This window comes from Macrobrachium rosenbergii, chromosome 13 (assembly GCF_040412425.1).
Source record: "Macrobrachium rosenbergii isolate ZJJX-2024 chromosome 13, ASM4041242v1, whole genome shotgun sequence".
Lineage (NCBI taxonomy): Eukaryota > Metazoa > Arthropoda > Malacostraca > Decapoda > Palaemonidae > Macrobrachium > Macrobrachium rosenbergii.
In genome coordinates, this window is record NC_089753.1 from 25,423,381 (window position 1) to 25,437,258 (window position 13,878).

The 13,878-nt window shown below is 37.3% G+C and overlaps 1 protein-coding gene across 50 annotated transcripts in view; it reads right to left on the reverse strand.

Annotated features, from left to right (window-relative positions):
• LOC136845056 (longitudinals lacking protein, isoforms H/M/V-like) overlaps positions 1-13,878 on the reverse strand; it is a 252,234-nt gene that overhangs the window by 216,376 nt on the left and 21,980 nt on the right. The window lies entirely within an intron of this gene.

Here is a 13,878-nt window from a genome sequence, read left to right on the forward strand (position 1 = left end):
CAGGATTAGCTAAGGGAGATAAGGTTAAGTCACTGGGCAATTGCAGAAACACCTTTTAATACATTTACATTTTATCAGTAAATGCTGATTATTTTGGCACCTGGATTCCAACAACATCAGCAGCTGCTTCAATTCAAGAATATGAGGCCCAAATTCATTTGTTAAATTTAATACAGATCCCCTAGATAAATATAATAAAAATTATACCCTGTAGTAAATATAAGTTTGTGATATCGCATGGGAAAGCAGAGTTATTTCAACCTCTCAAACGTAATTCCCTTCTATGGCAAACATAATTCAACTTCAACACTTACTGTACATCGTTGCATTGAAAAAAATAAGAATAGCAATCCCACAGCTTATCAAAATTTATGGGGTGGGCCAGGAACTCAGCACCTTTAAGAAAATAAAGCTCGTGTGATACTCCACTGGAAGAAATTGTTCTATAGTCATTGAAACCAATTAATCCCTTTAGTGAGTGATGGGCAGTCAATCCTACTTTCTAGGTACTATATATATGTGTCAACTTCACCCCACCATAACTGGCCACTACATCTGACTACTTATGATTGCTAAGACCACTAATATACTGAAGCTGATTAGACAAATGGAAAACTGAACAAGGGAACAAGCTGTCTGCTTCTAGGCCATGGTCCATGTACAGTACCTCTAATTTAATAACCTTTGACTCTTTGATGGCGAGCCCAACTTGCCACGAGGGTTATGAATAGGGTAAGCACATCCAGAATCATAACAGCAGACGAAGAGCGTTCATGATTGGTACATACAAGACAATACTCCACTGTCTGGATTACAAACAAGTGACTGTAAGATACTACCTAAACAGTTTGAAGATAAAATATTTAACCTGTTTTTCCTTCATGCTCTCAACCTTGTAAATCATGTCAACTACCGGTATGAGTCACAGGTAAAAGGATGTCCAATGAAAAGGATTCTTCTTTACGATTTAAAAAATTACAATCAAGGGAATTGAGACAAAGCTGATACCTCGTTTTCACCCTAGGGGAGCAACTTTTCATTATCAGCAAGACTGAAGAAATGATTTAAGGCTGTAGTCATTTATGGTAAGCTTGAGTATTTGCATGGTAAAATGGAACATCATGGCCAGAGATTCATTTGCAGATTGGTAAAACCTAACTAACGGGCCTGAATAGCACCTTGCTCCCAGATGCCACAAAATCTGAATAAATGGAACTGGGAAGAGACAAAGTCTCTAACTCGCCATCACCTCACAGGAGAAGGGTAGGATGAAGAAGACGAAGAAGGAGATGGTGTCCTACGACGTATCATCTGCACAATACGCCCATAACTCTTAAAAATAACATTAACTTGCTCAACTAATGCCTGAACCAAGGAGTCGGGAGGTGCGGCAGAGGTAGGAGCAGGAGGAGGCAGGACAACATGCTGGGTAGAGAGCGAAGCAATCAGCTGAGGAGTTGGCACAGCTGACGTACTAGGCAGGGGAGGGGGAGAGGCGCAGGAACAGGAACTGTCATAGTGTGTGACCCAGGTCCCCGTGAAGTCAAGTAGTGGGACAACAGATCACCTAAGGCTGGTGACCCTGACAGGCCTAGAGAAGCCCAGATACTATCATCTTCTGCGCATTGGATTCTGAAAGGGTAGAACAACATGGTTGAGCATCCACTCGTATGGGGGAAAAAGTATCGCCCCCCCTAAAAAGGGAGCAGCATTAGTAAAGAAGTATCCTGACCTCTCTCCCAAAACTTCCATAGGCGAACTATAAAAGAGTGGGAAGGGGTAAAATGTTCCAGAGAAGACAAAGCAACTGGAGGATTTGGCAAGAAGGAGCTCGTGACAACCATCGAAGGAGGGAACCCCCACCAAGACGGAGCCTCCAACTTTCTCTCAAGCTGCCTCTTCTTGGCAAAGACCCTCCACTGCTCAGGAGGCCAAGAATGACATTCAGGGCATGGATTAGTGATATTACAATCACTAGTTCTACATCGGCTACACGTAGTGTGGGGATCAGTCTCAACTGATGCCAAAAACTGGGAGCAAGGATAACCATCCACACCAGGCCATTTCCTCTGATGTTTGGAAGGGCTGGCCAAGACTGAAAGCTGAGATGATTCTTGGGGTTGCATGATCAAACACAGAAGCACAAAGCACACAAAAACACAGAATCACCCAGAAGCGCAAGCAAACACAAAACACTGGCAAAGAACAAAAACACCAGCTTCAGAGAGACGAGCATAGCACATCTTCCTACAAGGGCTGTAACGAAGAAAATGAAGCGTCACTTCTTTGACTCAAACACAAAGGAGTTTGACAGCTGCCACCTAGACCTATCAGCCTACCTCAATGCCACCAATTCCTGTTTATATTCTTTATAACGGTTTTCCCGCTGGCACTAGAAGAATTATCCATAAGTTATAAGTTAAGACCCAGGTTTCTTCCGCATATAAACACAGCATTTTACAACAAAAGGATAAAGAAAGACATTACAGTCCTTGCTACAAATCTATTTCTCCTCTTCTGGTGTCCTAATTCATGGACAATCTTGAAAATAAGTTCCACACGTAGTGGAAAAATTTTTTTGTCACGGTAAGAAACGAAATACAACATTCACAATACATTTATGAACCAAAAAAACCAACATTTCAAAACTGACTCTAAAATAAGATAGTAATTACGTCTTGTCTGGTTTGTCAACATTAGCTATAAAGCCTTAAATTATTTCATAAACTTTTCGGAATCACACGAGGAATTATATGAGGACAATAAACTTTCTAGTCAGTAACAAACCCACTTGTTAGATTCAGGTAGGATGCTGTAGCAACCCACAATGACATTGGGATGGATATTATAAATCTATTTCATTTCATATACACATGTGCATATACAACTCAGATGCATACAGGCAGTCCCCGGTTATCGGCGGGGTTCCGTTCCCGACAGCGTGATAACCGAAAATCGCAGACAACCAAAAATCGGCGATAATAGCACCGATCCTTGGTTATCGGCGCCGATAACCGGGGGACCGGTGCTGCTGATAACCATGGATCAGCACCGATAACCAGGAATCGGTGTCAAAAATTTGGTTGTCGTCATCGCTGGACAAGTGCCATAAACCGGATCGCCGATAACTGAGGCCGCCTCTCCCCCATCTTATTAGTGTGTTTTAGCAGTTATTGTTTCTTCCTATTTTTCACTTTTGGATTCAAAACTGACAGCATCAGCCATAAAAGAAATAGGGAAATCATTATGAGACGAGGTCTTAAGGATTTAGGAAACACAATCATCACATAATTATTATTCTATTTGTATATTACTAACAGTAACCAAACGGGTAACATTTCCAAATTCACAGGGGTTGCTTAAAGGATCTGTTCATTAACAAGCACAGAAAACTGGAGCAATGTAAAGAAGCTGGACAGCAAGTTGGCAAGAGACCAAAGGAACACTGCAAACAAACTTCCATTAAATGTACATTTACCTAGATCTCTATCTGGTACTAAAATGAAAATCTCAGAAATTATTATTGTAACAGAAATACAGTAAATACACGCATGCAGCAAGTCCCCCCAAAACTATTCTCGGCAATTGAAACTGAATACAATAAAAATCAGGAAGCAACAGCAAAAAGAAACTCTCTAATACATTAAAAAAATCTATGAATTAAACAAAAATCCTGACCCACTAATTTTATTTTTAGAGTTAACGGACACGGGTGAACCTCAACATGACCTACCGACAGCAATCTGCCTCAAAACTACCACCATATAAAAAATTTCTTGTCCCTACACTCTTCTGCATCTGGTATCCCATTAAGAGGAACATTCAATATAACCGACGGATCAAAAACCAGAATGGTTCTTGGGGAAAAAATACAACTTCTTATAAATATGCTTTACAGCAGGGCAATACAGTATACAGTATTCAATCACTTAAACTACTCCTTATGAAAAGGATTAAAACAAAACAGCACAACTTTCAAGATTTAATAAATTCATGTCAACAATATGCTTAAGGTGAATGAAACAAACAACTGAGACATATAATGTACAATAAACCCCTTCAGTAAAAAAAAAAAAAAAAAAAAATCCAATACAGTAACACTGTATTTGGGTTACAGATGCAAGTCTTATGAGATTCATTTAATATTAAAATACGTGTTTTTTATTACCATGCTCAAACTCTGTTAAGCATTCTAAATCCTTAAACAATACTTGTATATGGAAAAAATGCTTTGGAGGAAACACTCAGAACTTTAATGATTTCTAAGTTAATGAATGATACTCATTGTAACAAATCAGTGACAATGGCTGACATCACAGTAGTCCTAGTAGAAACTATTAACCTCATGAGCTATACCTCAAAACACACGGGCTCAAGATATGTAATGCATATTCGTTTCGCAGTTACGTTCTACAGCCTACCGCAAATAATACTCAAATCTGAAAATGGACATAAACCATTTATGGTACTTCAAAATCCAAATAGTCCAACTCCACCAAACCTACTAGAGTAAACTGCAATTTCTTGCTTCTCCTGGATACATAATATTTGGTGGTGCATTACTCACCACCTAAATCAGTCTTGCTGCCTGACTGTGCACAGTGCCCTGACAAATGAGTCAATGGAGATAGGTATATGAGAGACGCTGGATTCAAGCCCCAGTGTGAACTTCAATGAGCAAAAATGATGCTGAATGTTGCTCCTAAGTTTTTGTACCTTGAGGAATTCAACAGACAATATTTTCCATGAAATGTATACAGGTCTTCCACAACTGGCAGACCAAAAACATTTCTTATAATTTCTATTTTGCAAATATACACAAAAGTAGGGGCAGAAAATTTTAAAATATACATCTATGGTCACTATACTGTAACAGCAAATAGGCAGAAAAACAATGAGAGAGAGAGAGAGAGAGAGAGAGAGAGAGAGAGAGAGAGAGAGAGAGAGAGAGAGAGAGAGAGAGAGAGAGAGAGAGAGAGACTACAGCAAACAGGCAGAAAACACTAAGAGAGAGAGAGAGAGAGAGAGAGAGAGAGAGAGAGAGAGAGAGAGAGAGAGAGAGAGAGAGAGAGAGTTTCAAACTTTCCTTTTTCTCAATTTCATTTTATTTCGAGTAACACAGTACACTGACAGTGTACTGCTGATTGTACAAGTAAGGCAAACATATTACATTTACAATTGTCATTGATTTTGCACAGGAGACAAATACAGTTACTGTTTGTCAGTGAAGAACTTCACCGATGGCACACCAGAGATTCGAGACCGTGTTTTACTTTCCATCATCATACATATCAAGTTTCCTTTTGGGGGGAGTGGGTACTTCCTTTATTTAGCTCGAATTATCTCTCAACTATTTTCACTTCTAATTATCAACTTACATCAAAATCAAAAGCTCTTGCAGAAAGTTAAGCTAATTCAGAACAAACGTCAGGAAATACCCACAAACATAGGCTTTCCAAATAGTCGATATAAATAAATTTGTAATGTCAGGTGTAGAAAACAATCAGAACTAATTGTCTGGGTATCCTCTACGGCACAAATTTATTCATACAATAAAAGCAACTTGTATTATTTCCCAAAATCAGTGCTCCAGTGGTGAATACAAAAAAAAAAATCATCCCTCTAAAATGAATCTGTACAGTGAATAAAACTTTTCAGCATACAAACTTCCTTTCTGCATACCAGACTTCATATTCAGTGTTAATCCATGAACAAGAGTTCAATCAATATCAGGACAACATTGTATATCTATGTACTATACAAATAAATAATCATCATAATAATAAAAAACCGGAGTGACAGCAGCAACAGTCACTAGAGGGCTACAGTCTTCACAGGAGCTACTGCTTCTGACGACTACAACATTTGATTGAATGCAATTGAAAGTAAAGTTTCTGTCAATCTACTGAACAATCTACAACTGAAAATGGCCTGGAGCCCCCTAACTCTCTACTCTGGTGACAAGCACCAATGCAGAGATCTTAATTTCTACAAAATACATAATGGACACTTCCTTCACACCTTCCTCTGAAAACTACACTCTCTCACCAACATCCTTTCATACAGACCTCTAACAACATATACTAGAAATCAGTAGAGCAAGACATCTGAAATTTACACTTAGGACAGGAAAATACAATATTAACCACCCTGGCTAAAGGCACCAACCTCTGAATAGGCAAAACCAAGCAAGATTCATTAACATAACAAGAACAAGCAAGCCCAATTTATATACGGTATATCCCAGGGTATATTTACACCATTTATAGCAGTTTTTCTGAATGTAAAAGGACAGTCATAAAGGAGATGAGAACAGAACAAACACTAGAGTGAAAAATCAAGGACACAATATAGTCCCTCCTTACAGCAAAACAATGCCATTATGTGAAACCACATACAGTATGATAACTCTGCAAACATTAAAATGGAGAAAGAACATAAGGCCATTAGCATGAGAAGAATGTTCCACTAATGGGAATGCCCAGGTGCGACAACAAGAGAGAGCAGGAAGAAAATTAAGATAAGCACAAATATCAATAATACTGCATACATGTATACTTTATACAAACTAGCAACATCAATCGAAAAAAAATAAAGTAACAGTATACAGTATATTGCTTCAGTCGTATCAAAGCCTCTGTTAGGATGCTTGGTGCATTTATCATAGCTTGTCTACACGTGCTGAAAAGCCATATTATACTTGGGCGATTAAAACGACTTTCGAACTCGGATTTTCTTTAAGAGAGCCTACCGGGGCAAAAAAGGAAGGAATGGAGGTCTTTGCCACAACTGAATCCTATACTGAAGTTGATCTTTTAAACCTGGATAAAACATCAGTGCATAATCTTATGTCAGGTCCAGATCTTTTCTGACCAGAAGAGCCAATAAAATGTTTCCAAAACAATCCAATTACCAAAATGTCATACAGTACTCTCTCCCTATCTGATGCTGGTATACATAGTATATCAATGACTTTCCTTACATTACCAGGACTAAAGACACTCTAAATATGAGGCAAATGTACACAGTGCTAAGCTTTATATCACCAATTTTCAAGAAGTTCCAAATAGATCGAAACTTCAAATGAACTTTGTACAGAGTGAAAGACATAGAATTTAATGAGAAATATAAACAGTACATGTCATACTTGTTACTTTCATTACCACAAACACAATCTGCTACACATTCCTCTCAGAACCTTAAAGTCATTGCTCTGTCCTTTTATTTGGAGAATGTTCTGAATCCTGCCCCACCTTTGAAACGTATCCTGCTTAAATTCTTTGGTTACTGTAAAACATTTCTACATTCAACCTTCTATGAAATGTATGAAATTCTTTGTTACCATTTCTACATTCAACCTTCTAAAAATTCTTTGGTTACTGTTTCTACAAACCTTCTATTGTACCCTACAAATTCTTTGGTTACTGTTAAACATTTCTACATTTCTATGAAAACGTATCCTGCTTAAATTCTTTGGTTACCGTACAACATTTCTACATTCAACCTTCTATGAAACGTATCCTGCTTAAATTCTTTGGTTACCGTAAAACATTTCTACATTCAACCTTCTATGAAACGTATCCTGCTTAAATTCTTTGGTTACTGTAAAACATTTCTACATTCAACCTTCTATTTTTGTCTATTTACAAAGCCCAAGAAACACACGGATTGTATTTGTGAATTTACTTTTTTTACAAGTTTCATTAATCTTTAATTTCAACCAATCGCAAACACTAAAAGATTTTTTATTGTAAAGATCACCAATTGATGTAACCTACAACCTAGGCACTTTCAAGTTTAGCAGAGGATGAAATAAAGCAGGGTGGATCCCATTACTGTGGCAGAAAGATGGGTCTTGTTAGGTAGAAAATAAATTATAAGGAAATAAAAACCTTTTAAATAAAATATGCAGTGATTGCCAGATCATTCACCCACACCAGTAGCAAAAGATTCTCATAAACAGCTAGCCCTGAACTGAGTGTAATTTCCAAATTTACAAAAATCAAAACTGCCAAACAATCAACCCTTAGCCATCCATTATTCAAACTGGATTGGAATAAAATAGCATGTGTATTACCTACAATGCAACAACCCCCAACTGGATATATTTCCTGACCAAAAAGGATTTGCTCTAAGGCTGAATCCTTGATATTCAAGTGTTTCTTCTGATCTATAAATGTTAGTTTTATCGTTTTCTGAAGTTGTGGTACCTTTATCCTTTGATATTTAAATGTTTCTTTTGATTTATCATAAATGTCAAGTTTTATCACAATCTACTCTGCTCACATCTCCTTCAATCACAGATTCCAGTTTTTAAGATATGGTTGATCGTGAAACACTTGATCATGCGTCATTCAATATTCTAACCTTCTTCATAGTTAAAGGAAAGAAAAGACTATTTAGTCTCAACAAGGAAGGAAAGGACTATTTAATCTCAAAAAGAAAAGACAATGTCAAGTGCTTCTATGGTTCATCCAGACTTGCCGAATGGCAAGAACACTCCGTGAATTCCTGCTGCATAAGGTTTTCATATCTGGAGATGTTACAGCAAACAGGGAACAGAGATGGGCACAAGTTTGGAATGAAGCATCAGAAGCCACGGGTACACTTAGGTTTAAGATACCAGTAATCTAACAAACCCTAACAGTAATTAGTGGTTGACTGATTACGAAATTTAGGTCTTGCAGACCAAGTGCCGGAACCCATTAGGATTATTATTGAATGATTATATAAAAAAAAATTTTAAATGCAAAAAAATTTATTGACTGTACAACTTCCTGTCTGATGAATCATTGTATCCTTAATGACATAAGAATAATTATTAAATGCAGGTTTAAGGATAAGGCTGATCACCCCAGGCAAACATTACAGGTTTACTTCGAGAACACTGAAGGGCTCGTAAATATATTCCGAGTCTTTTGAAAAAATTAAATGTGAGGTCTTTTGGATCAATTTTGTAGGGATCCATAAGTCTGACTCCCATAAACCACTACTGCATTAAAAAAAACAGAATGTGACAGCCTACACATTATTAGTAGCAATTATGGTCCATAGACTGTACCTAAAGCATGTTTTACAAATTACAAAAGTTGTCCCTCACAAATTATCATCAGTTCCCTTAGCATTTCTTTCACCTTCTTTACCAGAAATTAATATAATGTCAAATCAAACATTTGTCCTCATTATATCTTAATGCATCACAAAGTTTTCCTATTTACTTTTGTTCTGAAGACTAAATTGTCATACCATACACTTAATAGTATTTCTATGAGAATCTATACTATACAAAAGGCTTACAATAAAACATTTTAGGAATGTGAATCGTGTGCTAAAAAGGATACAGATTTCTTGACAAAGTATCTCTAATGTTCCTTAAATTCTGCTCAATCAGGCTCGCAGAAGGCACACACATTTCTTTACACTTGTGTAAAAAAAGTCTTACATGTCACAACCTGATATTCATAATTGTGTCAGTCCTTACAGTCACAATTAACAAAGGTTATGTACAAGATAGAAAAACTGTACTGTATTTGAGAGACTTTCCCAAATTTTAATAACTCTCACAACCTACACATGACAAAGCATTATTCATACATATTTAAAATGTTCGCATTGAACCAATTCTTTTTTCCAAAGTAATTTAACGGCATGAGGGCAGTTTCCACTAGACAAGTTATACTAAATACAGCCATAACAAAAAAGTAGTCCTCTTTTAACATTGGGGTTGCAGGATGGAAGGCACCCAAAGAACAGTCAACAAGGTGAAAACAACAGACCTTACTGAGAGACATTTGAATCTAAACAAAAAAAGAACTTCCCAGGTTTCTGATGTTTATAAAAGCCGCAGTATAACTATGCAAAGTAAATACTTTGATGAGGAAGATTAAATACTATTTCCTCTGAAGAAACCTCATGACTGAATAGCGTACCAGGTTAGACACAAATACCAAAGGTCTCCTGATGTGAGACTTGAGATTCATCAGAGGTATCAACCAACAGTATTGCTTGACTTAAAAGGTACTTCTCAATGTAACCTAAGGGCAGACCACATAACTTTAAGGACTATATCCACCTTTCCTTTCAAAACTAACTGGTCGCCCAAATATGTGGGAACATGGAGGTCCCAAGCCTCCTCAGATTCATCACACACAAATGCACTGTCATCCTCCACTATCCTTTAGGCTCTACCTAAGGTATCCATGTTACTTATGTAGTGACCTTTACCCTGAAGGGATCGTCTGAAGTAACAATTCTGAGTGCTCTTACTGCTGGCCACTGGCCTTGTCAAGTTTCTTCCATGCTGTTATCTGTTTGTGGTGCATTATCTATCAAGTTTTGATTGCTTCAGCATGCCATGCACTACAGGTCATAGAATTCTAGTCATTCATCCTACTCATCTTCAGGACTTATCATTCCTCCCTCTAGCACATATGGAGATGTATTTCTCATCATGACTTAGGTGATTGTTATGTGTAATATCCATGGCTGAAACTTCAATTCATCTATTACTTGCATAGGACACTGGGATTTCTGAGGTCATCACTGGTTCCACTGTCGCTTGCCTACAGAAATAAGACCTCCTCCTGCTGGGGCCTTCTATACAGATCTGCTGTAGAAAGGCAGAACACATTACAGCAACTTCAAATTCTTTGTTTTGAAAACTGTAGAAATGCATTAATTCCAAATTCACTGTTTTGAAAAAATTGAAATTAAATATTTGAGTGCTAATAACTGTGCCCTTTTTGCTACTTATATCTGCACCATAATGGCTACATTCATCTTTCTGCATAGATATCAAATTTGCAGCCCTTTCCATAGATATCAAATTTGCAAAGTTTGCATTTTCGGAGTTAATGCGTTCTGCCTTTTTTACGGCAGAGATGCTCTCTTTCACCTCTCCTAGACTGCAATTAGTAATTATCATTTATGGACTTTGTATAATAACACACTTTTACATAAAGATATTGATGATAATCTTCCGTGCCCTCCAATAAACAAGGTTATATAAAAACTTGTTTCATTGTAAAAATTTTCTTAGAATTTTCAGGGTTTTGTTCAATTGCCATGATTTCTGTGATTATTCTCAGGACATGGACGTTTGCTGGTCCCAGTCTTTTGGCTTATATATGCCTCATACATTTTGATATTCAAAGAATTTCTGCATTCCCATTATTTTATTATTTCTGTAGGTGATTATATGTTACACATACATATACGGGTAAAGTTGTTTAGCATTCTATCATCCATGTTGCTTCAAGAAAACTCAGGTCAACTACCGTTTTCATATGATTATACAAGTCCAACAATGTTTTTGAATGAGCAATTCAGTGGGGGCATTGGTAAAAGACTGTCTAGGCTACAGTGTGAACAGGTCAATATGCTAGTAAGGTTTACTAAGCTTAATCCATGAATTTCCAAATATTGAGCACAGCATTGTTTGCCATCATTAACATTCTATATATATAATCTATATGCAGTTGCATCTGAAACAAAATGACCCCTATCTTTTCACAGGCAACAACAGTAGTTGCGTGAATAGCATTCTATGTAACATACGGATTCGTTTGTTGTGTCCATCTAAATGACTCAGTCATTTTTTTTGGTAATCCTTTAATATAGATTTTTCTGATCCTCCCAGAATTGAACTTGATAGCTGGCTTCCAATGTTTGAAAATGGAAAAGAAAGGTGGCTTCACTATTTTCGAAAGCTGATGCCTTCACAAGATCTTCTAAGATTACTTCGCATTAGTATTTCTGCTTGTAATTTGGGCTGGATGTGGTATGTTGATACAAGGTCACATATATGAGGGCAGACAGGGTACAGCAGAGGTGGGTAGAGGATTATCCGGAATTAGCATGAAAATGCATGGTGGAAAATTTTGTGGGTTCTGCTAAACACAAAAGGGGAATGGGGGGGAACATCTTTGAGGGGATGAGGACGATAGGAGAGAGAAGCACTGCAATAAACTGGAAGAATGCAGAGGGAGATCACTGACAATAGTCAATAAAGCACCTATATGTATGTATGTCTGTAGAGAGTAGATATTATTATTATTACTATATTCAGACGATGAAACCTATTCATATGGAACACAGCCACAGGGGCACTGACTTCAAATACAAGTCTCCAAAGAATATGGTGTTCATTAGGAAGGAGTAAGAGAGAGAAAGGAAAATACGGAAAGAAGAGATCCCACTTATTAAAAAAGGGAAAATAAATAGTAAATTAACAAACAGATAAAAATGTATTAAAATGTAAGGAGAGTAGTATTAGGGTAGTAATGCACTGCACCCTCATTTGAACTTCTGAAGTTCCGACTGCATGACACCCTCTAGGAGGTCGTTCCACAGTCCAGGGGTCTGAGGAATAAAGGACCTCTGAAAGTGGGAAGTTCCACGACGAGGCACGTTTACCGCACACTGGTGCTGCTGTTCTGCAAATCTGGTTGCTCTCAGCAGATAAAGGGGATCAGGGATCAATTGTAATTGTGAAAGATCTCTATTCAAATACAACTTATTAAAAAGTGGCAAACAAGAGACCATCTGTCGATGGTTCAAGTCATAACTATTGCTATTAGGAAACAGAAACCTACCACCACAAACCACTCTATCTAAAAGAGATAAATCTCTGCCAGAAGCAGGAGAACAGTATTCTAGTAAAGGGAGTACAAATGACCTAAAACAGGTTGCACGGATTTTATCACTGAGGCCTTATGAACAATACCTAACTTTTATGCAGCATTTGCTAAAACTTTCATTAGGTTTCTCAAAAGTTAGCTGTGAGTCACAGGTTGCACCTAGAATAGCTAAGATTCAGACTCGTTCAGCAAAGTTCTAACCACTTGAAGTGGAGGATGGGGTAGGAAATCTGTACAATATCTGCTAATCAACAGTATTTTTGTTTTAATGGAGTTCAGCCTCATACTACCGACTACACCATTCCCTGATTTGGTCCATGTGCCAAATGAGGTTGAAGGCAGCTTCATTTCTCAAAAGGGGAGACTTTACTACACCCACAAGTTTCGCATCATCGGCATACTGAACAATCTTGTTTTCCAATCCAACAACCAAGTCGCTTGTGTACACAAAAAATGTGACCCTGGATACTTAGTAGTTTTCACAGAAATATAAGTGGCAGTATTAGCATGAATTATGGTACTGTACCACAATCAACTAATTTTTGCTTTAGTTCTAAGTGATATTTTTTTTTTTATACAAACCAATCAGATCATATACAGTAAGTGCTTTATTTTTGTCACAAAAAACCTAGACTCATCAGACTAAATCCACACAGAGGACACGCAGATACTAGCCCTATATATGGTACACCCATGTGTATCTAGTTCACTTCTTTATGAAGGTGAAGATGGAAAAGAAATTCCATGGGGGGAAGGAGAAGGGTACATTCTTAGCAACAGAAAGATTATGAAAAAACATGTTTATTATAAAATAGTACGTAATGCCACTAACCCTTTAATCTTATAAATGCCTGAATCAATTCTAGCAAGAAGTTGAGCTGCTGAATTTCCACATGTTGGCAACATATCCAAAATACAAAAAAAGTAAAAGAACTTGTGAACATCAGAAGAGTCAAGTCTCTACTAACCCAATGATTGGCAGAAGAAGAAGAAGAAGAAGAAGAAGAAGAAGAAGAAGAAGAAGAAGAAGAAGAAGAAGAAGAAGAAGAAGAAGAAGAAGAAAGAAGAAAAAAAAAAAAAACAATAAATAAAAACAAATAAGACTTTTTTCAGGTGCAAAGCTTCTGAAAGGGGAGTGATGAGTAGTCACTTTCAATGTAGGATGTTCTGTGCCTCTTGTCAGTGCCAGAATGTGGAGTGAGACTGATTAGAATGAGGTGGAATGGATAGCTCCCTCCCC